This window comes from Mercenaria mercenaria, unplaced genomic scaffold (assembly GCF_021730395.1).
Source record: "Mercenaria mercenaria strain notata unplaced genomic scaffold, MADL_Memer_1 contig_2952, whole genome shotgun sequence".
Classification (NCBI taxonomy): Eukaryota; Metazoa; Mollusca; class Bivalvia; order Venerida; family Veneridae; genus Mercenaria; species Mercenaria mercenaria.
This window is the reverse complement of record NW_026461047.1, coordinates 1-26,026: the sequence shown is the minus strand read 5'-3', so window position 1 is coordinate 26,026 and position 26,026 is coordinate 1. Positions and strand designations below refer to the sequence as shown.

The 26,026-nt window shown below is 34.0% G+C and overlaps 1 long non-coding RNA gene across 2 annotated transcripts; it reads right to left on the bottom strand.

The window, feature by feature from the left end:
* Nucleotides 1–6,441: 6,441 nt before the first annotated feature.
* Nucleotides 6,442–15,743, bottom strand: LOC128552610 (uncharacterized). Of its 2 annotated transcripts, none has more exons than XR_008369121.1 (3): nt 15,699–15,743; nt 7,309–7,443; nt 6,442–6,646 (listed from the first exon to the last, which is right to left on the bottom strand). It is a non-coding gene; the product is annotated as an uncharacterized LOC128552610 (long non-coding RNA). The 2 variants fall into 2 exon arrangements; XR_008369120.1 differs by lacking the exon at nt 15,699–15,743 and adding an exon at nt 11,247–11,572.
* Between the last annotated feature and the right edge of the window lie 10,283 nt (nt 15,744–26,026).

Genomic DNA, 26,026 nt, shown 5'->3' with positions numbered 1-26,026 from the left:
ATCCCTACGAAACTGTGTGTGCACAACCACATTATAGTGCTCACAATTCTGTATAAGTTTCATAGTTCAAGGTCGAATATATCAAAAGTAATGTTGCAGAAACTGCCATATCTATAGATCTATAGTACCCTATATAGTTAACACTAGAAACTTCTAAGGGCCATAACTCTGATGTTACTAGGGCAATCTGACTGAAACTTCATGGGCCCCATAACCTCATAGTGGTAAACATGTATATGAAGTTTGTTTTTAAAAAATCTAAAATAAGGAATGATTTTCTTTTCTTTTTTTTGAGGGGCGTTGGGAGGCGGAGGGGTAAGATCAAGGTAAGAGGGTGACCAGGTGTGGGTACACAACTTCACATGTTTACAATAAATGTTCATGGAAAAGAATAAAAGAAATTTAATGAAATTCTACCAAATGGTAAGTCTGTTATGTCAAATATGTGGATTTTTATAAAATTAAAGGGCAATAACTCTTAATTTACAAATAAATGCGAACGAAATTGTGTGTACACAACCACATTATGGTGATCTAAATCTGTTTAAGTTTCATAGTTCTAGGTCAAATATATCAAAAGTTATGATGCAGAAATTGCCATATTTATAGTATCCTATATAGTTAACAGTAGAAACTTCTAAGGGCCATAACTTTGGTGTTTCTAAGGCAATCTGACTGAAACTTGACTGGCCACAAGAACTCATAGTGATGAACATGTATATGAAGTTTTATATAAATATTCCCAACCATTTTCTAGATATGGCTCCGAAAGGACGGAAGGAAGGACGGACAGACAACGTCAAAACTATATCCCTCCGACTTTCGTCTGGGGATAATAAAGATATTGGACAGTAGCTTGAGTCTGTGTCAAAAGTATTAAGTAACAAGAGCTCGTCGAACAAGAAATGCCCCCCTTGATGCATTTAGTAATTGCACAAGGAACAGAAATTATATGCTCACTGTAAACAAAAGTTCTTCCATTCTGGTTTAATCTGACCTTGACCTTTAACCTAACAAGAGATTACAATGTGATCTTGGTGCCCTCCCCTGAGCCATTTTTGAATGTTCCAAATTTCAAGACTAGCTCAAGGTCAAAATCAAGGTGAAATTTCATTTTGGTACAAAATAATGTGTAAGCGGTCTAAATTTGAAAGCTGTGGCTTAAGAAATGTGAAAGTAGGTCACTAGATCAATATCAAGGTAAAAGTTCATTTCGGTAGACAGAAATATGCATGTGCTTCAAATCTGGAGGCTGTAGCTTGAGAAATGTGAAAGTAGGTAGTAGGTAAAAATCAATGTCAAATTTCAATTCAGAACACGAAAATATGCATGCGGTCCAAATCTGAAGTCTGTACAATCAGAAATGTGAAAGTAGGTCACTAGGTCAATCTCCAAGATCAAAGTTCATTTCGGTACACAAAACTATGCATGTGGTCCAAATTTGAAGCCTGTACCTTCAAAAATGTGAAAGTAGGTCACTAGGTCAATTTCAAGGTCAAAATTTTTTTTTGGTACACAAAACTATGCATGTGGTCCAAATTTGAAGGCTGTAGCTTGAGAAATGTGAAAGTAGGTCACTAGGTCAAAATTAAGGTCAAATTTCATTTCGGAACACAAAACTATGCATGTGGTCCAAATATGAAGCCTGTACCTTCAAAAATGTGAAAGTAGGACACTAGGTCAATGTCAAGGTCAAATTTTTTTTCGGTGCACAAAACTATGCATGTGGTCCAAATTTGAAGGCTGTAGCTACAGAAACGTGAAAGTAGGTCACTAGGTCAAGGTCAAGGTTAATTCATGTCAAGGTTCATCTTGCCACTCAAAACCATACATGTGGTCAAAATTTAAATGTTGTAGGTTACTGACAAGAAGATTTTAAAAGCTTTTCCCTATATAAATCTATATGAACCATGTGACCCCCAGGGCGCAATATTTGACCCTAGGGGGATAATTTGAACAAACTTGGTAGAGAATCACTAGATGATGGTACATTACAAAATATCAAAGCCCTAGTCTTTGTGGTTTGAACAAGAAGATTTTCAAAGTTTTTCCCTATATATTAGTCTATGTAAACCATGTGACCCCCGGGGCGGGGCCATATTTGACCCTAGGGGGATAATTTGAACAATCTTAGTAGAAGCCCACTAGATGATGTCACATAAAAAATATCAAAGCCCTAGGCCCTGTGGTTTTGGACAAGAGGTTTTTCAAAGTTTTTCCCTATATAAGTCTATATAAACCATGTGATCCCCGGGGCAGGGCCATATTAGACCCCAGGGCAATAATTTGAATCATCTTGGTAGAGGACCACTAGATGATGCTTCATACTAAATATCAAAGCCCTAGGCTCTGTGGTTTTAGACAAGAAGATCAGAAACCATTTTAACTGTTCCTGGCCAATGTGACCTTGACCTTTGACCTAATGATCTAAAAATCAATAGGGGTCATCTGCTGATCATGACCAACCTAACTATCAATTTTCCTGACACTAGGCCCAAGCGTTCTTTAGTTACTTCCTGGAAACCATTTTACTGTTCCTGGTCAATGTGACCTTGACCTTTGACATACTGACCTTAAAATCAATAGGGGTCATCTGCTGGTCATGTCCAACCTCCCTATCAACTTTTGTGACCCTAGGCCTATGCGTTCTTGAGTTATCATCCGGAAACCGTTTAACTGTTAAGGGTCACTGTGACCTTGACCTTTAACATACTAACTTCAAAATCATTAGGAGTCATCTGCTGGTCATGACCAACCTCTCTATCAATTTTCATGATCCTAGACCCAAGCGTTCTTGAGTTATCATCCGAAAACCGTTTTTACTATTCAGGGTCACTGTGACCTTGACCTTTGACATACAGACCTCAAAATCAATAGGGGACATCTGCTGGTGATGATCAACCTCCCTATCAACTTTCATGATCCTAGGCCCAAGCGTTCTTGAGTTATCATCCGGAAATGGATTGGTCTACATTCCTAACGACCGACTGACCGACATCTGCAAAACAATATACCCCATCTTCTTCGAAGGGGTGCATAATAAGAGAGGTAAAGATAAAGTGTATCAAAAACATTACATACATATAATTCTAAGCAAAAAGGGGGATAATTCATGAAATATTGGTGCAAGAGTGATTTCTGCACCTTGTGTCATATTATGTGGAAGATGACTGGAATAACAACTTCAAGTTTGAATCAAATCCTTTTAGTAATAACTGAGATATAGCGAAAATGCATCAAAATTAACCTGAAATTCTATGTAAAAGGGGCATATTTCATGATATATTGGTACATATGTATCAGAGACATGGACCTTGTGTCATATAAATTGGGTGATAAGGTGGAACAACGACTTTAAGTTTGAATGATATCCATTTCTAAATAAGTGAGATGGAGAAATTGCATCAAAACTTTAACCTAAAATTCAAGGTAAAGGGGAAGATAATTCATGAAATACTGGTACCAGAATTCTGGACTTTATGTCAAATGATGTGTGTGATAAGGTGGAACAACTACATACATGCTGAATCAAATCAATCCAGTAATATCCGAGACAGAGTGAAAGAGCATCAAAACTTTGAATCTGAAATTCTAAATAAAAAGGGGGATAATTCATGAAATATTGTGGCAAGAGTTATGACCCTTGCATAATATGATGTGAGTGATGATGTTGAATAACTATTTTAAGTTTGAATCAAATCCATATAGTAATACCTGAGACAGAGTGAAAGTGCATAAAAAATCTAACCTGAAATTCTAAGTAAAAGGGGACATAATTCAGGAAATATTGGTACCAGAGTTATGGACCTTTTGTCATATGATATGGCTGATATGGTAGAATAACTATTTTAAATTTGAATCAAATCTATTCCGTAATATCTGAGATAGAGTGAAAGGGGGATAATTCATGAAATATTGGTGTGAGAGTTATGGCCCTTGTGATGTGGGTGGTGATGAGCAATAACCATTTAAAGATTAAAACAAATCGATCAAGTAATTATAGAGATAAAGAGAAAGTGCATCAAAACTTTAACTTTTAAGTGCATACACAGAACGCCAATGCCGGGTCGAGTAGGACAGCTCTCTATACATTGTATAGTCGACTAAAACTTACCTAAAGTCTTTTGCAATCTGTCTTTGTAACTGTGAAAATTCTGCCAAATTATGTGAGAAACTAAGCATCCACTGCGAATTTTTCGACTGGACAGACACATAATAGTCTGAGAGACTGGTACACACATCACTGTCCAACAGACCTGTAGAAATAATATTATATACGGTATGGTAGTGTTTAATTGGTATGAAAATAAAATGCTTCATTTACTGTAATTATGGAAGCATCCATCAATTCTTAAAATACCAATGTAGTCATACTCAATCCAAAACTAGAAACCTGATAAGATTCTGTAAGTGAAAATTTCTATGAAAGCAAGGGCATTTCAGTATGTATTTTTTTAATTAAGTTAGCTCCCTTCAATTGTAAAATCTGTTTTATAGAAGATTGGACATTTGTTGCTGCTTTTTAAAGTATTGGTATTTGTTCAGCTCTTATGTAACTCTAAATGCAGTTTTTAAGTGGTAAATTATTCTTAACAAAAATTATCTGGTTACTTATTAGATATTTCTATGACTGCAATGAAATCCAAATTTCCACCATGGTTCCCTCATACACCATATAGAACAAAGACCTGCATCTCTTCTTCAATTCTGAACTAATTGTCTGTAGCCATTCTGCTTTACTGTTACTTCACACTACAAAAGAAGAGACACTTTTCAAAATGTTTAGAAAGGAATATATTATGAGAAGCAATTTTACAATTTAATGATAATCATCTAAAACTCCTAACTTGTAACTTGAAACTATAAAAAGTTTCCTTTTATGAAATTTCATGCAATGATATTCGTAAGTGAATCTATGTCAAGGGGCCTCCGTGGCCAAAAAGTTAAGGTTGCTGACTTTAAAACACTTGCCCCTCAATGATGTGGGTCGAGCCTCACTCGGGGCATTGAATTCTTCATGACAGGAAGCCATCCAGCTGGCTTACGGAAGGTCGGTGGTTCTACCCAGGTACCCGCTCGTGATGAAATAATGCATGGAGGGGCACTTAGGATCTTCCTCCACCATCAAAGCTAGAAAGTCGCCATATGACCTAAACTTGTGTTGGTGCAACATTAAACCCAACCAAGAAAAAAAAACAAATAAAAAGGATCTATGTCAGTAAGTAAAAGGTTTAGACTAAATAAGAAAAAAATACCTAAAATAACTGCCGTACAAAATGTATGTCACTTTGAATTTCCATGAAATTAATTTCCCATTATTTTGCATATCTGAATAATTACAAAATCAATGCATGTAATGTAAATTTGTTGAACAGAAAGGAAAAATGAGTATGTTTACTGATACTCTTAAAATTATTTTTACCCTGCTAAATTTTTATCATGCACTTGTCTATTTTTCAATTTGGACGGTACCATTAACTGTCAAAAGGGGTGTTTACTAAACAGATACTGGCTGAATGGCGAACAGAGCAGATCTTAATCAGACTGCAAGGATGGCGTAGGCTGATCATGATCTACACTGGTCGCAAAGGCAGAATCAATTGTGTCCATTATTGTAAGGGTTAAGGGACCAATGATAGAAAGAGGAAGAACAGAACAGAAAATATCTGGTATGAATCAAATCTCGGCCATCAAATATTTTAAACAGGCTGCTGGTGTAGTATATCATTACACCTGAACAGAAACCTAAAACCTTGATTTGTTTCTTAACTGTTTTAGTAAAAATTTCTGTGAAAACAAACCCTGTAATTTACCAAAATAGAATTAAGCAAGGGCATTTGTGTGTATGTGTTTTGTTTTTTTTCAAATTTGAGTTACCTCCCTTCAACTGTAGTTAAAAAAATCTGGCTTAAGAAGTGCAGTTGGATTTACAGGAAAATAATTCTAAATACAAATTTATGGTGTGTTTACTTACCAAATCATTTCATGTCTGCGACCCACAATGTTTCCCATATACACCATGCTGAACTGAGACATGCATCTCTTCATTTTCTAAATTTCATGGTCTGTGGCTATTCTGCTTTTCTGTAACTTCACACCTACAAAAAAGTAGAATTTTTTGAAAAAGTTTTGTAAATCCATCAAAGTTCTAAAGATGTACATTCAAACAGCACAAATTTAATGAAAATCATCTACTGCAGTTGGACAGACTGACAGACATTCCATCAGCAAACACATGTAAAAGATTATAAGCACTATACCTAACATTATATACTTGAATTTCAAAGTTACCTTCAATAAATGTAAAGTTGTATGATAATGGTAAAATCATACAAGTAGATTTAAAACAGTCTTCATGCATCAGAGAACAGGAAGGTTTGTAGTATGTGGAAAGGAGTCTGAAAACAAACTATGTGTAATATCAAGAGGTGCGGCAAAAGTTAGTTCCCTTGGTCCAATTCTTTATTCACACAGGCTGCTTGCCAGTAACCTCTTATGGTTGCATGGAAAACATGTATCAATGATCTACCTTATAAATACAAAACTGCACCATGGGTCCATCAATCACCATATAGAACAATGACCTGCATCTCTTCAGTTCACAAGTTAATGGTCTCTAGCCATTCTGTGTTACTGTTACTTCACACTGCAAAAAGAAATATAAAGTGCACAGACATATTAGATGCACATATATATACCACAATAAAATCATGCTGGAGAATTTTAGATATATAGCTGTAATTTGGTAAAAAAGTGCCAAATAAATAGATACTATTTTTTCCATTTTGGCACAACTGAACATCACAAAGAGTCAAATTTTATGGACATTATTTCACTTTTCATAAAATAAGACACTTCATGTTTACATTCGCTTGTTTTCAGGTTGTTACTTGAAAATGAAAGTAGGGTGTTTATTCTGTAGACTGCTATCTGGAATGCTGCAATACGATGGTCCCTGACTTCAACTGACCTGCACTCACTGCATACCATTCAACACCGCCTTTTCTTTTTGTTTTCTTGAAGCGAATGTATGAATATGTTGTGGAAAATAGATCTATCTCTGACGGAATAAATATCTGAAACTGTATCAAAATTAATCTGAAGCAGCTCAATTTTATATGAAACAAAGGACAATTTCTTAAAATATAGCCTTTTAGTGTTCTTTTTTGAAATTGAGTTACCTCCCTTCCATTGTAACATTTGTTTTATTTTTAAAAGAAAAACCGTTTTGTCTTGTTCAGCTTTTCTATAACTCAGAGTGCAGCTGGATTAGAGAAAAATGGTTCTAAATAAAAATGATCTTCTTACTTGACACATGATTTCTATGCTTCATATCCACAATGTTTTCCCCAAACACCGTATTAAACAATTCAGAGCTGTATCTCTTCATTTCTCAACTTCATGGACTGTAGGTATTCTGCTTCACTGTTACTTCCCAATGCACTGCAAAAGATTTGTTTGTTTTTTTATTTTGAGTTCAATGCTATTTTTCAACAATATTTCAGTTGTTTTCTGGCAGGCATTTAACCTTACCAGTGTTTCTGGATTCTGTAGCAGTACAAACTTGTTCTCTGTAACTGCCAATTCCCCATATGAAACAGAGGTTGAGTATAAATAATGTCATGGAGAACAGCATGTGCCTCACACTCGTGGCCCTAACTCATGGATGGTCAGGCTGATCTTGGTCTGCACTGTTCACTATGCTATCAATAAATTTTCAGTGAACACCCCTTTGAATACTAAATTGTATTGTCCAGATTGAATGATAGTCCATTTTAGAAATTTAGGAGGGTAAAGGGTAATCATTCACAAAGTCTTAAAAATATCTTGCAGTTAATATTGACTTTAAGTTAACTGATTAGTATTCATTTACCAATGGACTTTATGCACTGGTCACAAAGGCAGAATCACTTGCCGACACTGGCAACAGCGGGCTAAAGGTTAAATAACAACAGTTTAAGGCATCTGGGGCTTGATTATGGTGAACTCAGGCATTATTAATTATGATTACTTAGACAATAACATGTGAAACTATTGCAACAAGGGAACATTTAAAATGTATATAGCAACAACCACCACTTTTGGTTAGTTTTAATTACAGGAATGATATTATGTTTTTGGACTCTAATATGTGTGTATAAATGACAAATCAATTGTGTTTTTGACAATAAATATTACTGATAAAGTTTATGAGGTGCTAAAGGGTTGTATGTCCTGGGGGGCAAATGTCTGGATCCAGTGTTAAAGTCTTGTCCTAGATTTGACAGGTAACAACTTTTACAGGCTTTTTGTGCAAAAGTGACTGCAGTTAATTGCATTTTTTCTGCTACATGTATTTGATTTATTTCAATATGACTAGTCACTTATTCATCCATTATAAAGGAAGATTTCCCTAGTTTTCTTACAGAGATTACAAAGCCATTGAATGATTCAATAAAAAAAATATATGTGCAAAGAAGCAGAAGGATAAAAATTTGCATGTGCTGTGAAAAAAAAATTATTTGCCTTGGACGTCTAGTACGCAGGCTAGGTGTCCGGTTGACGGACGGCTAGACACTTCCTTCTGTTTATTATAATGTGCTGACCTAGACAAAATAATTTTACGTTCAGATTGTTTTATATTTGTGACAGGCAATCTAAACGTCAAAACTTTGAAGGAGCAAAATAATGGAGGATGAATTACAGTACACAGTCATGTAAATGTATTGGTTTTATCGCTTGCGCACCAGAAAATTTGTAATTTTGGATATTATTTGATAATTTTTAATATTAAAATCAATGAGGAATTTAAACCCCTTTTGATATATGTAAGCTTTATTTGAATTTACAGCCAATTCGTAAAATAATCAGCATTTTAAAGCATGTAAAGCGTTGGCAGCTATGAAAATTTCATCGGAAATTGCGTCAACTATTTTGGTGTTTTGAATACTTGACGCTAGTGGAAATAATGATAAAATTATGTCAATGTTTCCTCGAATCGCGTCAAATAAGTTTGACTAGTGCCGACCGTATCGCCAGTGGAATAGTTTGATTAACGTCTGTTGATTTGATCACGATTGATCAAATCGGCAATTATGCTTCAATAACATAATGGCTGATATGATCTCACATGAGATTATCTCCTGTTGTCATTCTGTGTATTTTATACTTCCTTTCATGGTACTTTCACTTTGGAAAACATTGTATAATTTCTTAACTGCACATTTTAAAGTCTTAAAAATCATACAGTATTTTAAATACCCTCTAGATGTAACATGATAAGATAGGTTTGAAAAGCGAATGCTAGCATTTCATTTTCTTTGCGGACACATTTTTCGGAAATCCTGCAACAAGGATTTGCAAGAGTTATCTTTCTTGTGATTACAGCCCTTTTTTACGCTGGTTTGTGAGCCGAAATTTGGCCCCATTTCCAAAGCAAAATAATATACTTTTATCCCCAACTGCACTGCAAGTCGTTTTGATCAGCGAAAATTTCCACCACCGAGGGATTAATAGGTCTGCATTTTTTTTACTGACAGTGTCTCTATGTATATGCGTTCTAAACGCCGCAGTTGGAATATCTCAGATATTACTGTTAGCGTCATTTAAAATCATCGTGGATTTCCCTTTCCGAAGAAAAGCGTTTCCAGAATTCCAGAATAACATAACGGGCCGATTCGCGGGAGAGATATTTATAAGTAACTTTAAATAACAAGCTGATCCACGGAAGTAATGAACGAAAAAAAAATCTGAAGACAAGTGGAAGCGCTTGCAAAGAATTTAAAATGCGTGGCGCATACGTAAGATTTCACTTGCGTTCATTTCAGTTGACGCAAAGATTTCAATCGTGTTCATTTCTGAAAGGACCCGCCAACCTTCCCCAAAACCATAAGGCAGTGGCTAGAGAACCAGAATCGGTTCCCTAGACAGCGAACTTATTCGTCCGGAACCGGTTCTCTAGCCAAAGTACCGTGCATTGGCTAGGGAACTGGAATTTTACTTCTATGCATAAAGCTGTGAAATTCACTTAGTTTTTTTTTTTTTTTGGTAAGTATTATGCATGTTATTATCTTAATAAATCTAACATTTCAATTTTCAGCAGGTAATGCCCTAGCTTTCATTTATCTGTGTTTACCGTGTCTCCAAAAGTATACTCCCAGCATACTGTCCACCATATTGGAATGATAAAATAAACTAGGACGAATGAATGCAGAAATAGCATTGGAGCAAGCCGAAATAAACTTGAAATGAAAAAATTAAAAGGTATAAAACAATAAAAGAAACATTTAAAACAAATTAAGTAATTTCTCAAATTCTGTTAATTAGTATTGATCACATATCTTTGAACGTCATCGTCGTGAAATGCCAAGGTGTTACAAACTCAGGTTTTTTTTTCGGCCGTTTTTATAGCCGTTATTCGGCTATATTCCCAATGCCAAAATGTATGTATTTTTTTCAAAATGAGTACAATCTACATTCTGAAAAAAATTTCATCAAAATTGCACAACTATTGACCAAATTATGGACAATTTTGTGATGGAAGTATGTTAAAGAGGTTGTACAAAGTGAAACAAGTGCGATAAGGAAGTGCTTAAACACATTCTTACTATATCCTATGGGACTAAACATTTCCCAATTTGGAACATTTATGCGTCAAAATTCCCAATTTTGGGGGTATAGGCTATGTTCCCAAATTTGCTAGAAAAAACCCTGAAACTGATCAAAGAATCCGCATGAAATTTTAACGGCAATTAAATTAGTTTGTACATCTATAAACATATAATGATACAAAAAAAAATCAATATAATTTTATATTTAAATAATCTTAACATATTTCATGTTGAAAGCAAATAACATTTAAAAACGGGAAAGTGAGTTTTCACGCGTTTATTCGTATACTAGTTTTTATCATTCCAATTCTGTGGTGCCAGGTGGTGGATTATACCTGGACATACCACAGCTGAACCGGTTGGGATTCGACATTTCTGGCAGTCAAGATTACAACAACAACAATATGACGGTCAGTAAACGCAGATAAATGCAAGGGCACGGTAAAATTAATTAAGATAACAATATGCATGACATTTACCAAGAAACTAAGTGGATTTTGGCAGCATTATGCATAGAAATAAAATTCCGGTTATTTTGGTTAGAGAACCGGTTCCGGATAAATACATACGCTGTCTAGGGAACCAATTCCAGTTCTCTAGTCACTGCCAAACCATAAAAAAGCTAGGGCTGCTCTATCACTAAAATTATCTATATACCGATGATACTGTTGCATGGTGGTAAGGTGTCTGACTTCAATTCACGCATTACCATGGGTTCGAAATCATATTGTGGTATCCAGACATTTGTTGAAATTGTTCATTGTTGTTGTAATTTTTTTATCTTGCCTGACACTGTGTACGAAAGTTTTATGTACGAACATCGAAGGCTGATTGCTTCATAAATAACTTCATAAAAGTTATATTATTACGTTAAATCGATATCACTTATCCGTAAATAGTTTTACAATTCATTATTAACTGCTGTCATACCCTTATTAACATGTAAACATGCTTAAAAGTTGACTTAGACTAGCAAGCCTGCGAATGTCAGCCATTTTAAAATTATGACGTCATATTTGGGGGCACGGATTAAAACGCAGACGAATAACGCAGACAATATAGATATAGAGGGAAAACGCAGACGGGTAGTGTGAAAACGCAGACAATATACAACATATAGGAGAAACTATAACGCAGCTGATGCAATGCATTTCAACAGGTTATTATCAAAGTAAATTAGACATTTTGAATTGGTATTTACCAAAATAAAGAACTACAAATATAAAATGTATTCTATACTTATTTGGCATAAACATCAATTTTACATAGTAGGTCTTATTTTTACTTTTTTATTAGATACTCGATATTGTGTAGATCGAGTTATTAAGAAATTAAATCAATAAGTTAGCGGTAAACATAAAAGATTTCAGCATTTCTTTAATTCTTACAACTTCCTTGATAAATTAGAACCGTCATTTTCAAAAGAAGAAAATGTTTATCATAATTTATTCCTGAACTGCATTTCAGATCAGAAGAACAGAACATCTCTTTTCCAAGTCATTAAATTCAATAGTAGAATGTTAACAGATCAAGCAACAAACTTGTTGTATTATTATTATTGATGCCTTTGATCACCCAATAATTACAATATAAATAATTGGCTTATTTTCATAACTTCAAACTCGTATTGAGTAACTTTCTTTATCGAAGCTTTTGTGAAGTTTTGCAACCTGATAATTATAATGCAAATATATATGTCATGCATTTCTATTTTCATTTATAACTGGAAAAAAAAACGTTTGATATTGGCTTGAATATTCATATATTTGTACGCACGTGCTTAAAAATTATTATTTTATCAGTGATTCGTATGATTTAGATTCATTTGTGTTCCGTATTTTGTTTAAACATAACATAATAATGAATAACGTATGAAATGAACAGTAGACGTGATCATATATAATCACAAAAATGCGCTAATCCTTTTATCACCTCATTAAAGAACGGAGATGATGGAAACACAGTGGCACGCGCTTGTGTCTCGATCATTTTAATGTCTGTCATAAAAGAGCTATACCGGTAATATCAAAGTAATATAGGTTTTGACTGATTAAAAATGTAATAGCGCTTGACTTTTTTGACTTGACAAAAATAATAATAAATTAATAAAAAGAAATAAAAAAAGAAGCGGAAAATGAATACTATAGTCTATAGGATACCCACTCTACATATCATTTATATATTGAATTATGTTTTGTATCAAATAATCATACTATACTTCAAAAACAAACTGCCATACTGCCACTTATCTTATTGAAATAATATATATTTATTTGGGTCTTTGGTTGTTTGTTTTTACTTTTTTTTACCAATTTGAAATTTAGCAGAAACGATTAGCGACCGTCCCGTCGCAAAAAAAGTGTAAAAGTTCATTTCACCATTTCACTTCTAGCTAATGTAAACGTGGGTAGTCTTAATCTGAATATCATTGAAAAAAAAACAGACTTTGATCAATACCATAAATATATAGTAATTTGGATGACATATTTTTCAAATGCACTAGATTAATTTTATAGATAAATCAGATATCTGCCGGGACAATTTTTTTCTTCATATTCCGTTTTTCTAGTAAGTTTTTACTTTTAAAAAAAATGACTATTATACTATTCAATAACTTTACTGGTGTCTTCTGTACATTTTTCCGCAGAGTATGCATAGGTCTGGAATAAATTGATTCTGTTCTGTTAAAAAAATCAATTATGAATTAGTAGGATACATCTAATTATTATATGTTATTCTTCGTAATCCCATTATCTTCAGGCCATTCGCACCTTTTTTCAGATCTTGGGGGACAATGACTTTCACAGTAGGGTCCAAATAAACAGGAGTCATTGTTTATTGGAAAGTCGGTCTACTTTATATTGTACCAATAAGTGAGAAGAGGAGACAGTTGATTTTATAAAATCATGAATAAATAAATTTTATTAGAAAATACTTTTAAAATAGATATGCGATTACTTTGAAAATTGTGCACATATTTAAATGTGATATTCAAGAAAAGTGTGACATTTATTTTCAGATAAGTACCGGATGTGTGTGTTTTTTTTTTGGTTTTTTTTGGTGCTCTGTGCTTCGTGAAAGTGCTACCGATTTTTTTAAATTTGATCCTATCACACTATATACCACCACCACCTACAACAACAACAACAACAACAACAATATAAAAAAAGATGACTGCGCATTTAAGAGAAAATCAGTTTCTTTTCCCATTCTTTTTGTATTGTGCATAAATGTAATGGTAAGATCAAATTCGCAGTTACAACGTGTTTCATTTGCTTTAATGACATAAGCAGATATTTTCAATGCAAAGGACGCAGAAGTCATAGTTATGATGTTTTAACTATGGCGATGATGATTATGACGATGATGATACTTAGAAAATGCTGATAGTCCGCAGACAAAAAAAGTTTGAATTACGTATGTGAGATGAAAACGCAGACACTGTATTATTGGCGATTATAAGTTAGGAAACGCAGACAAATACGTTTATTTATAGAAAATGCAGACGGCAGAGTCGTAGTATGTATGTGAAAACGCAGACACCATATAACGCAGACAATATAGTTTGGCGGTTGTATGTTAGAAAACGCAGACAATATAGTTATATAGGGAAAACGCAGACGATAGAGTATGTTCATATATAGGTAGGTAGGCAAGTGCGTAAGTAAATGTTTTTATGTATGTTAGAAAACGCAGACAATATAGTTATATAGTGAAAACGCAGACGATAGGCCTAGACTATGTGAATATATAAGTAAGTAAGTAAGTAAGTGAGTGAGTAAGTAAATGTTTTTATGTATGTTAGAAAACGCAGACGATATAGTTACATAGTGAAAACGCAGACGATAGAGTATGTGCATATATAAGTAAGTAAGTAAGTAAGTAAGTAAGTAAGTGAGTAAGTAAATGTTTTTTATGTATGTTAGAAAACGCAGACAATATAGTTATATAGGGAAAACGCAGACGATAGAGTATATTCATATATAGGTAAGTAAATAAGTGAGTAAGTAAATGTTTAATGTAAGTTAGAAAACGCAGACGATATAGGTACATAGTGAAAACGCAGACGATAGAGTATGTACATATATCAGTAAGTAAGTCAGTAAGTAAGTAAGTGTTTTTATGTAACTTAAAAAACGCAGACAATATAGTGCATATATCAGTAAGTTAGTAAGTAAGTTAGTTAGTAACTAAATGTTTTATGTCAGTTAAAAATGCAGGCAATAGTTACATAGTGAAAACACAGATGATGTGCATATATCAGTAAATAAGTTAGTAAGTCAATGTTTCATGTAAGTTAGAAAACGCAGACAAAATATTTATATAGAGAAAACGCTGACGATAGAATCTATGCATATATAAGTAAGTAAGTGAGTAAGTAGATGTTTTTATGTTGTTAGAAACCGCAGACAATATAGTTATTTAAGGAGAACGCAGACGATAACAAACTGACTAGAAATTATATATATTTTCCGCAAGTTCATTTGATTAATATTTGTGCATTCAAACATAGGCCTGTGTTATTAATAATTCATATTTCATGTTTTGTTTTTCTTTTTTTAAATTAAAATAAACGCTAGATTTCTATTTATTTTTGCATTCGAAATACAATATACAACGTTGCTTCAGGAGAAAACGAAGTCCATGTCCATATTGCCCCCTTAAAATTCCCTCGAATCTTTGTATGTCTAATTATCTTTTCTCGGTTAATATATAAACAAATGAATTAATAATTGTATCGATTATTATCATTTTGTTGAACTTCCTTTGTAAAAACACCTCTTTCATGCAATTAAATATTGTTTTATTAGCCTGTCTGCGTTTTCCAAAAAGTCGTCTGCGTTTTCCCTCTATAACTATATGGTCTGCGTTATTCGTCTGCGTTTTATACAGGCCCCTTAATATGGGTCACTTGAACTAGCCTGGTTCAAACGAACCAGCCTGGTTCAAAAAGGCCATCTCTCTGACCTGCTGGGTACGAAAGTTCCATATACGAACATCGAAGGCTGATTGCTTCATAAATAACTTCATTAAAGTTCTATCATTACGTTAAATCGATAGCACTTATCCGTAAATAGTTTTACAATTCATTATTAGTTGCTGTCATACCCTTATTTACATGTAAACATGCTTAAAAGTTGACTTAGACTAGCAAGCCAGCGAATGTCAGACATTTTGAAATTATGACGTCATATTTGGGTTAGTATAAATACTGGGCGTTCCGTATCGCTGTAGTCACACAGTCACACAACCGATAAGCATCAACACAGTTGTGTTGAAAACAGAAAAGCTAAATCTCTCTTATCCGATAATAGAATATGGATCGTAATAATATTTGTTACATTTGCCTCATTCCAGTGCAGATCAGTTGATTGATAACTTTGTTATAACCAAAGATTTTGCCAAATCTGGTACACTACCAAATCTGGTAGATCTACCCGCTAGATCTGTTTACCGTCAATTTTCCATAACACTGCTTAATTTTTCTGAAATAATGTGGGGATCTTTATGGGCAAACAATATCGCACTTTCATCGGTATATAAGATTGCAGTCTGAATCTATACACATCGGCATGTCATTTAGGTAACAAGAAAGAGTAAAGGCCCAAGGTTACTTCCTCGGGGGACTCCACATGTGACATCTGCAGATTCAGATGAAACTTTGTTAATATTAACTATCTGAGTTCGTTCAGTAAGATAAGCTTTAAACCAATATATACTTCAAACACCCATAGCTGTAAGCAAAGAGCTTTGCTGTAAGCTTTTTACAAAGGATAGTGTGATCGACGGTATCAAACGGCTTAAAAATAAAATCATGCTAGTATATAAACCTTTAGAATTATTCTGTTTAATAAAGTCTAACAGATGTATAAGGCAGGTATCGGTAGAGTATTTAGATCTGAAACCTGACTGAAACTGGTATAAAAGGGAATTCTTATGTAAATATTCTGAAAACTGATTATATACAGAATGCTCCAGAATAAATTTTAGAAACACAGGTCAATAATTACCTACTTCAAGAGGGGAAGACTTTTTATAAAACCCTAGCTGTTTTCATGCCATCAGGAACAATTCCGGGATCAATAGACATATTTACAATGAAAGTAATAGGAATCTTAAGGACATCTGCCCCATTTTCAATAAATTTATAGACGGAATACCATTTTAACCCGTGCTCTTCAAGGCATTTTAGCTTAGTTGACCTTTTATGGACAAATTTTTCTGAGACATGGTTTATTCTAAAACAAGTAGGTTCATCTGTATTTCCATAAAAGGCTTTCCAGAATAAAAAAGGAAATTCCATTTGTCCTTTTTTTGGGGTGATATTGAAAAATGATTATACAGATATATAACACATACAGTAGAGCCATAGATAGGGTAACATCCCCCCACGTCCCTTTTAACAAAATCAAAATGAATTTTCAATTTTTCAAATACAGTAGAGCCATAGATAGGGTAACATCACCCACGTCCCTTTTCACAAAATCACTTTTCATTATTCAAATACAATAGAGCCATAGATAGGGTAACATCCCCCCACATCTCTTTTAACAAAATCGATTTTCAATTTTTCAAATACAGTAGAGCCATAGATAGGGTAACATCCCCCCACGTCCCTTTTCAGAAAATTACTTTTCATTATTCAAATACAATAGAGCCATAGATAGGGTAACATCCCCACGTCCCTTTTAACAAATCAATTTTCAATTTTTCAAATACAGTAGAGCCATAGATAGGGTAACATCCCCCCACGTCCCTTTTCACAAAATCACTTTTCATTATTCAAATACAATAGAGTCATAGATAGGGTAACATCCCCCCACAAAATCACGTTTCATGTTTCTTTGAATATTAAACTACCTCGTGGTAGGCATAACAAACTAACAACTCGGGTTTTTAATGTCACATACATTTTATTTGTAGAAAGGGTAACATTCCTCCACATCCTTTTCACCAAAAATCACTTTTCAGTTTTCTTTTAATAGTATACAATGTTAGGGTATGCATATAAAATTAATAAAACGAGTTTCAAATAACATAAACAGTAGAGCCATAGATAGGGTAACATCCCCCCACTTCCCATTTAACAAAATCACTTTTCATTTTTCACATACAGTAGAGCCATAGATAGGGTAACATCCCCCTACGTCCCTTTTAACAAAATCACTTTTCATTTTTCACATACAGTAGAGCCATAGATAGGGTAACATCCCCCTACGTCCCTTTTAACAAAATCACTTTTCATTTTTCACATACAGCAGAGCTATAGATAGGGTAATCGCCCCCCCCCCCCCCCCCCCCCCCCCCCCCCATGTCCCTTTTTGCAAAATCACCTTCTTTTTTTTTCTTTAAATATTGAACAACCTCTTGGCAGGCATAATAAACAAATTGGCAGGCATAATAAACAAACTACTCAGGTATTAAATGACACATACCTATAGCCATAGATCGGGGAAATTTCCCCATCGTCCTTTTCACAAAAATCACTTTTAATTTTTCTTTAAATAGTATACAACGTCTAGGTGTGCATATAAAATTCAGGAAGCGAATTTCAAATAGCACATACAGTAGAGCCATATTTAGGGGAAGATCCCCCGCGTCTCATTTAACAAAATCATTTCAAAATATATAATATTTAACATCGTGGTATGCATGAAACCCTTACAATTCGAGTTTCAAATGGCATATACAGTATAGCCATACATAGGGGAACATCCCTTCACGTGCTTTTCAGTACAACCAGCTTTCATTTTTCTCTAAATGAAATACAGCGTTAAAGAAATATGTCTGCATGATAAAAGGCATAACAGTCTAACCATGTATCGGCCAGATTCCTTGATTCAGAATATGATCTGGTATATCTTACACTGGCAGAATGTTTACCCTGTTGAGCCTTCTTGAGATACTTATAATAAAAGTTCTTATCTATTCTGTATAATTTGCGAAAACAAGTACCGCACACCTTCTTTCCTCCCTCAGTCACGAAAGACAACCACTTCACTCTGCCTAAACTGTCTACACTTTCAACCACTTTGTCCATGAACCATTCTACTCTATTTTCAAAAGGTTTTGTCCAAAATTTATTCCTCATTCTTGAAATATCATCTTCTGTCACACGCATCATGCATTGGTTTGAACAACTGAATGTAACAACTTTTTTGTTGTTTGGAGTGCCTTGGAGTGTAAGACTGATTTCTTTCTTCTTAGAGTGGGTGCTGGTAATTTGAAATTATTTAGAGCATCTTCAAAACTAGAGTTGTTAATGCTGACATCTCGATCTGATATTTCATACTCGTTCTCAACATAAGATGGTTCCTATAAAACACAAATATAAATAAGGACTGGTACAGGAACTATTAAACAGCATTGTCAATTGAATGAATACGGAAGTTGAAGAGGGGAATAATTCTGTACAAATGCAAAGTAGAGTTATGAAATGTGTGCACTACATTGTCATATCATGACAGTGGAATAGTGTGTGAAGTCTCAAGAGAGTCAGGATGACCCTAGGCCACTCACCTGATTAACACATCATAACAGTGTAAACATGTTTTCCCTTGTTTTACCACTGACAAATAACCACCCACTTTGCATTAACATTGGACAAAAAAGGTATCTTCTTGAGTGTAAATAAGCATTTTCTTTCATTTGACCTAGTGACCTTGTTTTTGACACTATATGACCCAGATTCACAGATGTCCAAAATTTAATGAAAACCAACATTCTGATAAAGTTTCAAGAAAATCGGAGTAAAAATGTGGCCTCTAATGAGTATACAACCTATTCCTTTGATTTAACAAAATGACCTAGTTTTTGACCCCACGCAAGTCAGATTCAAAATCATTTATAATTCATGTTGTTGTTTTTTTTCACATTAAGTGTAGTTCCGTACTAAATATTGAATTAAAACAGTGAAAATATCAATTTCATTTTACAGGTGCATTTGTAATTTTAAGTATTTTCCAATTTAGCAGAAAATTAAACATTCATCTTTAATACTAAAACAATGATGCATTAAAACTTAAAAATACTGTTTATATTTTAACTATACATAGTACCTTTAAATTTCTATTCGTTCCATCGATCAGTGTTTTTCGTGGAGTGGATGTGGAAAGTGGTGAGTGAAATTCCTATAAAAATGAAAAAAGACGGTTTTAATATATAATACAAACAACAACAACAAAAATAGTTTGGCTCTACCGGCACCTTTAACTTGAATATACAAAATATATGAAGAGCTTTGCTACTAAACCCCACATCCCTGTCCACAGATGTTAAGTTTTAAACTTCTATAATTAAAAAATAGTTTGATTCAAATAAAAAACAGTTGTTCCACATCATCTGTTTCTTAGTATGATACAACGTGCAGTCAATATTCTTGCCCAAACATTTCATAAATCATGCCCTTTTTAAATTTCAAATTAAAGTTTTGATGCACTGTTGTTTTTTTTTCACTGTATATCCAGCAAATAATTTTGCAAAACAGTTTAATAATTTGGCTCTAATAGTTTTTTTTAAATATAAATCTAGCCTCTCAAGTGCAATTGCTTTTTTGTAAATGTATGCATTATATATTTTTTTATCTTTATCGTTTCCGCTGATGGGGTTTTTGATGCGCGCAAGGAATGAGAGTGAATCTTTAAACAATATGATAACATAAGATTGATGATTGTAGTTGCAATTATGCTGACTATAATCAAGCTAATTGCTAGCAATTATATGCCCTCAGTGAGAAAATATTTAACACATTGGGGTGAACAGGAAAGAAATTTAGTAAAATTTTGCCTTTTCCAGACTGGATGTACAAGAAACTTGCTACTGACCGACCGCAAGTAATTACAACAGTCAATAAAACAGACAATTAATGTCCATCACCTGCAGTGATATAGCTTATAAATAAAATCAACTGAATCTTTGACTTTCAGGAACTTGTTTTACCCCTTAGCTCAGCGACTTTGTAGCATGAATATCACTGGTCAGTGAAATAGCCATCAACTGATAAGTCCCGCCTTCGCAGTATCTGTTGCTGACGTACACTCTTAGTAAACTAACTAGATACTCCTACCAAAATGTCTGACAGTTTTAGTTCCCTGGCATGAAAGTCGATAGCATCTTTAGACTTAATTAAGGTAGTTCTGCACGTTTGATAAATCGAAAGTGATGGCGTAACGTCATTTATCCGGGAAACGTGGAATAAAGCCTGGATTCGGTGTACGAAAATGAAAAAATCATTTTATGAATTAATAACAAACTATGAGCATATTTATTTAAATGGCACTATTATTGTCTTTCTAAAGTTAATACATGATATAAAAACATCTAACGGTGTAAAATTTCATATTAATGTCTCAAAATTTGCGGTTAAAGTGCGGTTCACATTCATCATGTTCAAATATCTTAACATTAAGCACACTGACCTTAACATTTGGCTTCACAACATTATAGGCCATATGATTATTTTTAAGTGTGGAAAGTTTACTTAAATTCTAAATTGCAGAAAAAATCTATTCACGAAAATGTTATGAAAGTTATGATTTTCCCATAGACTTCAATTATGAAAAATTGCGTGAGGTCTAATCTTTTCAAATCAGTCTACGAGCAAAAATTCAAGCACACGACCCCATCTTTTTTATTTGCTGGATTTTCCAGGTATAATCTGTAGTTTTGAAGAATAAAAGTTTAATCATATGCTACATTGTAGAACAAATTTTGATCCGAACGTACAGAACTACCTTTACTTCTCTTATTTTTCGACAGAATTTTCCTCACTGGTAAGGAAGGCTTAACAGTTATAAACAGGGCAATAATACTCTTATCGATTACATGCTAAGTTTTAGTGGTCAGCCTAGCACAGCATGGGAGCAATAAATCTCCCATTAGTGTTTCATCCAAGATGCTTATCAGCCAACATGTATGCAGTATGTTTGTATTATTCTACAAGAAATATTTGAATTGTGCAGATCTCATAGATCAGTACTAGTTGTATGATACTTCAAAAAAAAGGGGGGGGGGGCGGAAATATGAGCTATGTAAAAATGTATAGCAATTTTATTTTACATGTTTTTAATGATACAATTTTTATAACTGACTCTAAAGTAACATGGATATTTAAAAATTCTGACCTCTTTATTTTCTCAATACGCCCTTCGTTATGTATAGGTATCATTAATATATTTTGAATTTGGACCTGAAAGACCATGCCTGAATATGGTCTGCATTGTTTTGCATCAGGCAGAACTATTTCCTGCTATAACAGCCTGAAGTAAAAATTCACAAAATGCAAATATTTTTTTCTTTATTCATAGTTGAGCCACACCATGCGAAAACCTACATAGTTTACTGCATTTGCATGGAACTAGATTAGCCTGTACATGCATGCAGTTGATCAGGATCCATATAGTTCACTAACAGTTTGTCTTACTCGAATATGGTTTGAAAGCAAATTGTATGGAATGAGCAGACTGATCAAGATTCAGACTAGTCACAAATACAGTACTATGCTAGTTTTCTCATGGTGCGGCTCAATTATTAATTCAATTATTTTGCTGAATTAAGTGGCACATTAAAATGTTGCAAACTATAATTTTGCAAATTTCTAACTATATGTTTGTTTCCCTCCACTCTGTTTTTAAAGAAATCAGAAATGGCATTTCATGCATGCTGGACAGAATTTCTCTGTGCTTTTCCGGTGCTAGAAAAGCTAGGGTTTTTTTTTTCTTCATTGAAATCATAGTGAATTAACAGTCAAACATGTCTGAAAAGATCACCCACGGAAACAGCACCAAGTGGTTTTGGACGGACAGATAGTCTCACTTAACATGTATAATATCTTTGAAAATGGTCAAATTGGAGGTAAAAATCCTGGTCTTTGCAGACAAGTTTTAAAATAGTGGTTTTTTGTTAGCAGGTGGTTTTTACCACAGGATGACTGTACATCAAATTCCTAGTTTTTTTATCATTTATATGTCCATAGGCATTTTATAATACGAAAATAAAATTACAAATTTATCTCTTTTTTTTTGTAAATTGTACTATTGTCTATTATAAACATATGCATAATAGACAATATTCTATCCTTCATTAATTTTATCAAGTATTATCAAGTATTTACGGTGGCATAGAGGGGACATAGGAAATATTTTATTTATCACGTGCGCACGTAATAAATAATATATTTCCTATGTGAACATGATAGCTATCACGTGCGAACGTGATAAATAAAATATTTCCTATGCGAACATGATAGGTATCACGTGCGAACGTGTTAACTACCACGTGCGAACGTGATAGTTATCACGTGCGCACGTGTTAATTAACACGTTCGCACGTGGAAGCTAACACGTGCGCACGTGATAAATAAAATATTTCCTATGTCCTCTCTGTGCCACCGTAAGTATTATTATGTGTCTTATTATATCATGCCGTTTGTAGTAGAAAGTAAATATTTAATTACCTAAAAAAATCTTTTTTCTTGTTTTCATTTTCCAGATTTTTTTTTTTAAATCTTAAACAATATTTTCTCATTATTTCTTATTTCAAGTTACAAATGTTTATTAATTCTCTCTGAGTAATCTTCAGGCAACATCTGGCCTAACATCATAACAAACCATGAAGGAACTAAGGGTCAAGTCCTGATAAAAATGAGATATCATGCTGAGGTGCTAATAGGCTGTACCGGTACCTTCTCCAGCAGAATTTTGGAGAAATCTGTCATAAAAGCAGAGAGTGTGCCTCTGTTTATTACAATTTACATTTATATATTTCGAACACAGGCATTTTAAGCAAATGCCTCATTCATTTTGATAATTGACGTAAGCAAAAAAGAAGTGCAGGACATAAAACAGCACTTTTTACCAAGATATTTCGGCATGTTCTAATCTCTGGCCTGGCCTGGCCCGGCCTGGCCTGGCCTGGCCTGGCCCGATGAGCCCAATTTTCGACTGAGCCGGGCCAGGCCAGGCCAGGCCAGGCCATAGATTTCAATTTCGTAAAAGGTGAAAGTGATTTCTATAGCATCTTTAAAATCTGACTTTTGGAATAAGTTTGGATATTTCAGACATTATATAAATACATTTTGAACTCCCACTCTGTAAAATTATACACCTGGGAATAAGCCTGTAGCTAACATAACTATTATGTCTAATTTAAAGGTGATGCCTGATTAATTGTTATGACTATTATCAGGGGATCTCCACCTCAATTGACTCTTGACTGGTGGTTTGGTTTTCCCCCAATTGAATAACCTAACTAATTTTATTATTTTGTCTATTGAGGATTATTTAGTATCGTCCGAAATTATTTAACGAGCACTCAAGCATATTCCGTATGCTTCCGTAAAAAAAAATTCGGTGCCCAAACATAAATAAAAACATAAATATTGAAAACCAAATAAAATATAAACATTTCTTTACTGCCAGGTCGTACATGCAGATAAAGTTGTGCTGACAAAACGTTCAGCTACCAATCTCGGGACTGTAAGTTCGAATCACCTGTTTGACCTTTTTCATTATCATTTTTTTTTAATTTCTTCTGTAAACTTAGAATGCAGGAATATTGTCACTTATCGTGATTTATTGTTCATTTATTGAAAGAAATACACAAGTATTTGACATTCTTCTACATACAAGTTATTACCATAAAATGTTGTAAGAATAAAACCAGTATCAATAAAATGACATTATATTGATTTAATGAAAACAATCTGAATTGAAATCGAACCCACGGTAACATGTGCGAAAGTCGGAAACCTATCACTATGCCACTGTGCCATTGATAAACTTTGCATGTTATTTTGGTCAATTTAGATATTTTCAGGTTACAAATATCATATGGTGTAAAATAAAGAGCGGCACCTGTCAATACTAACGGACAACAACTTTCAATTTCTAAAATAATGCTACCTCCGTTCTAGAATCTGGGATGGTATGGTGCGGGGAAGCGATATATAAATTTTGTAGTTTAGGTTATACACATACTGAATATTTTTGTAAGATTGTTTTTATATTGATCTAAGTATGTGGGAAAAAAATCCTACAAAGTTTTGTGAAACAGGCTCAAGAGCATCTTTTAGCATTAAATATATCACTTAGAAATAACATAAACACAATGCACCATTATTTTTTTGTGCAAGAAAAATATCAATAATCTAAAATGCCAACACCCTGACAATGAGTTAGAGGTCCCACAATGAATATTATTTTTATTACTCTTCCATAAATTGAACATCAGCTTAAAAACCAAACACATTAAAAGTTCAACTGAACAGTTAAAAGGTCAGCTAAGGATAGTAGGGACACAACCTGTAATTACATTCCCAAAGAGATGTGTTCTCTGCATGCAAATATTCAGTTATATTGCAGTAGGTAAACTTATCAATGAAATTAGCCCTTAGTTTTAAAACCAAGTGTTAAAGTTGACTTTAAATAATTTGATCACAGAAAACATGGGTAGTTATCATTTTGTTACACCATTTTCTTCAGTGCAAATCAGTATTTCAAATAAGATGAATGACGGCTAATTAATGATTCTCCAGAGGACTGGTTTCTCATTTTGTTTGACATGCAGCAAGTAAACAATGCAGGTTAATACTGCCTGCTATTGTAATTGCAAACATGTATATGTAGATTTTATGCCATTCATTTCTCTATGTACAATAAAATCTGGCCTGGCCTGGCCTGGCCTGGCCCGGCCCAGTCGAAAATTGGGCTCATCGGGCCAGGCCAGGCCAGGCCAGGCCGGGCCAGGCCAGGCCAGAGATTAGAACATGCCAGATATTTCACTGAGGCGAGATCGTTACGTTTGATTTTGTTTGTTGTTTTAGGTTTAACACCGTTTCTCAACAGTATTTCAATTATGTGTCACCCTTTCTTTTCAGAATTTTTCATTGTAAATTTAAGAGATATTTCCAACAAATCAAAGCACTGAAGCACTGAGGTTTCGATTGCCGCTGGAAGCTCAACAAAACTGGATTTGTTTTGAATTCAAATACAGATTATGATCTACATGAAGTTTTATGAATACATTTCACAACTTCTCTTATCTGGATTTTAACTACAGAAAATGTAAAAAGATTATATATATATGTCCATTAAGTCATTTCGAGCTATGCTCAAATAACAAAACAGAATGGAGTGTGTGAAGTCGGACTGGAGATCGACAATCAGCTCCACGCGAAAGCTAGAACCAGCTCAAAATTCAGCTCGACATTTGCTTATATCGACCAAAGTTAAATTGAATGTCGGGCCAACTTTCGGCAAGAACGTCGAGCTAAATGTCGATCTCAGTGCCAACTTTCGCTAATCTACAACATAAAACTTTAAACTATAATCAGCATTTTTTTTCTTCACAAAGTGATATGCATTACCGTATTAGTATAGAAAGTTTAAACAAACGCTTTCAAACTATTGCATTATCTGTGTTTACAGACAGACATGGGT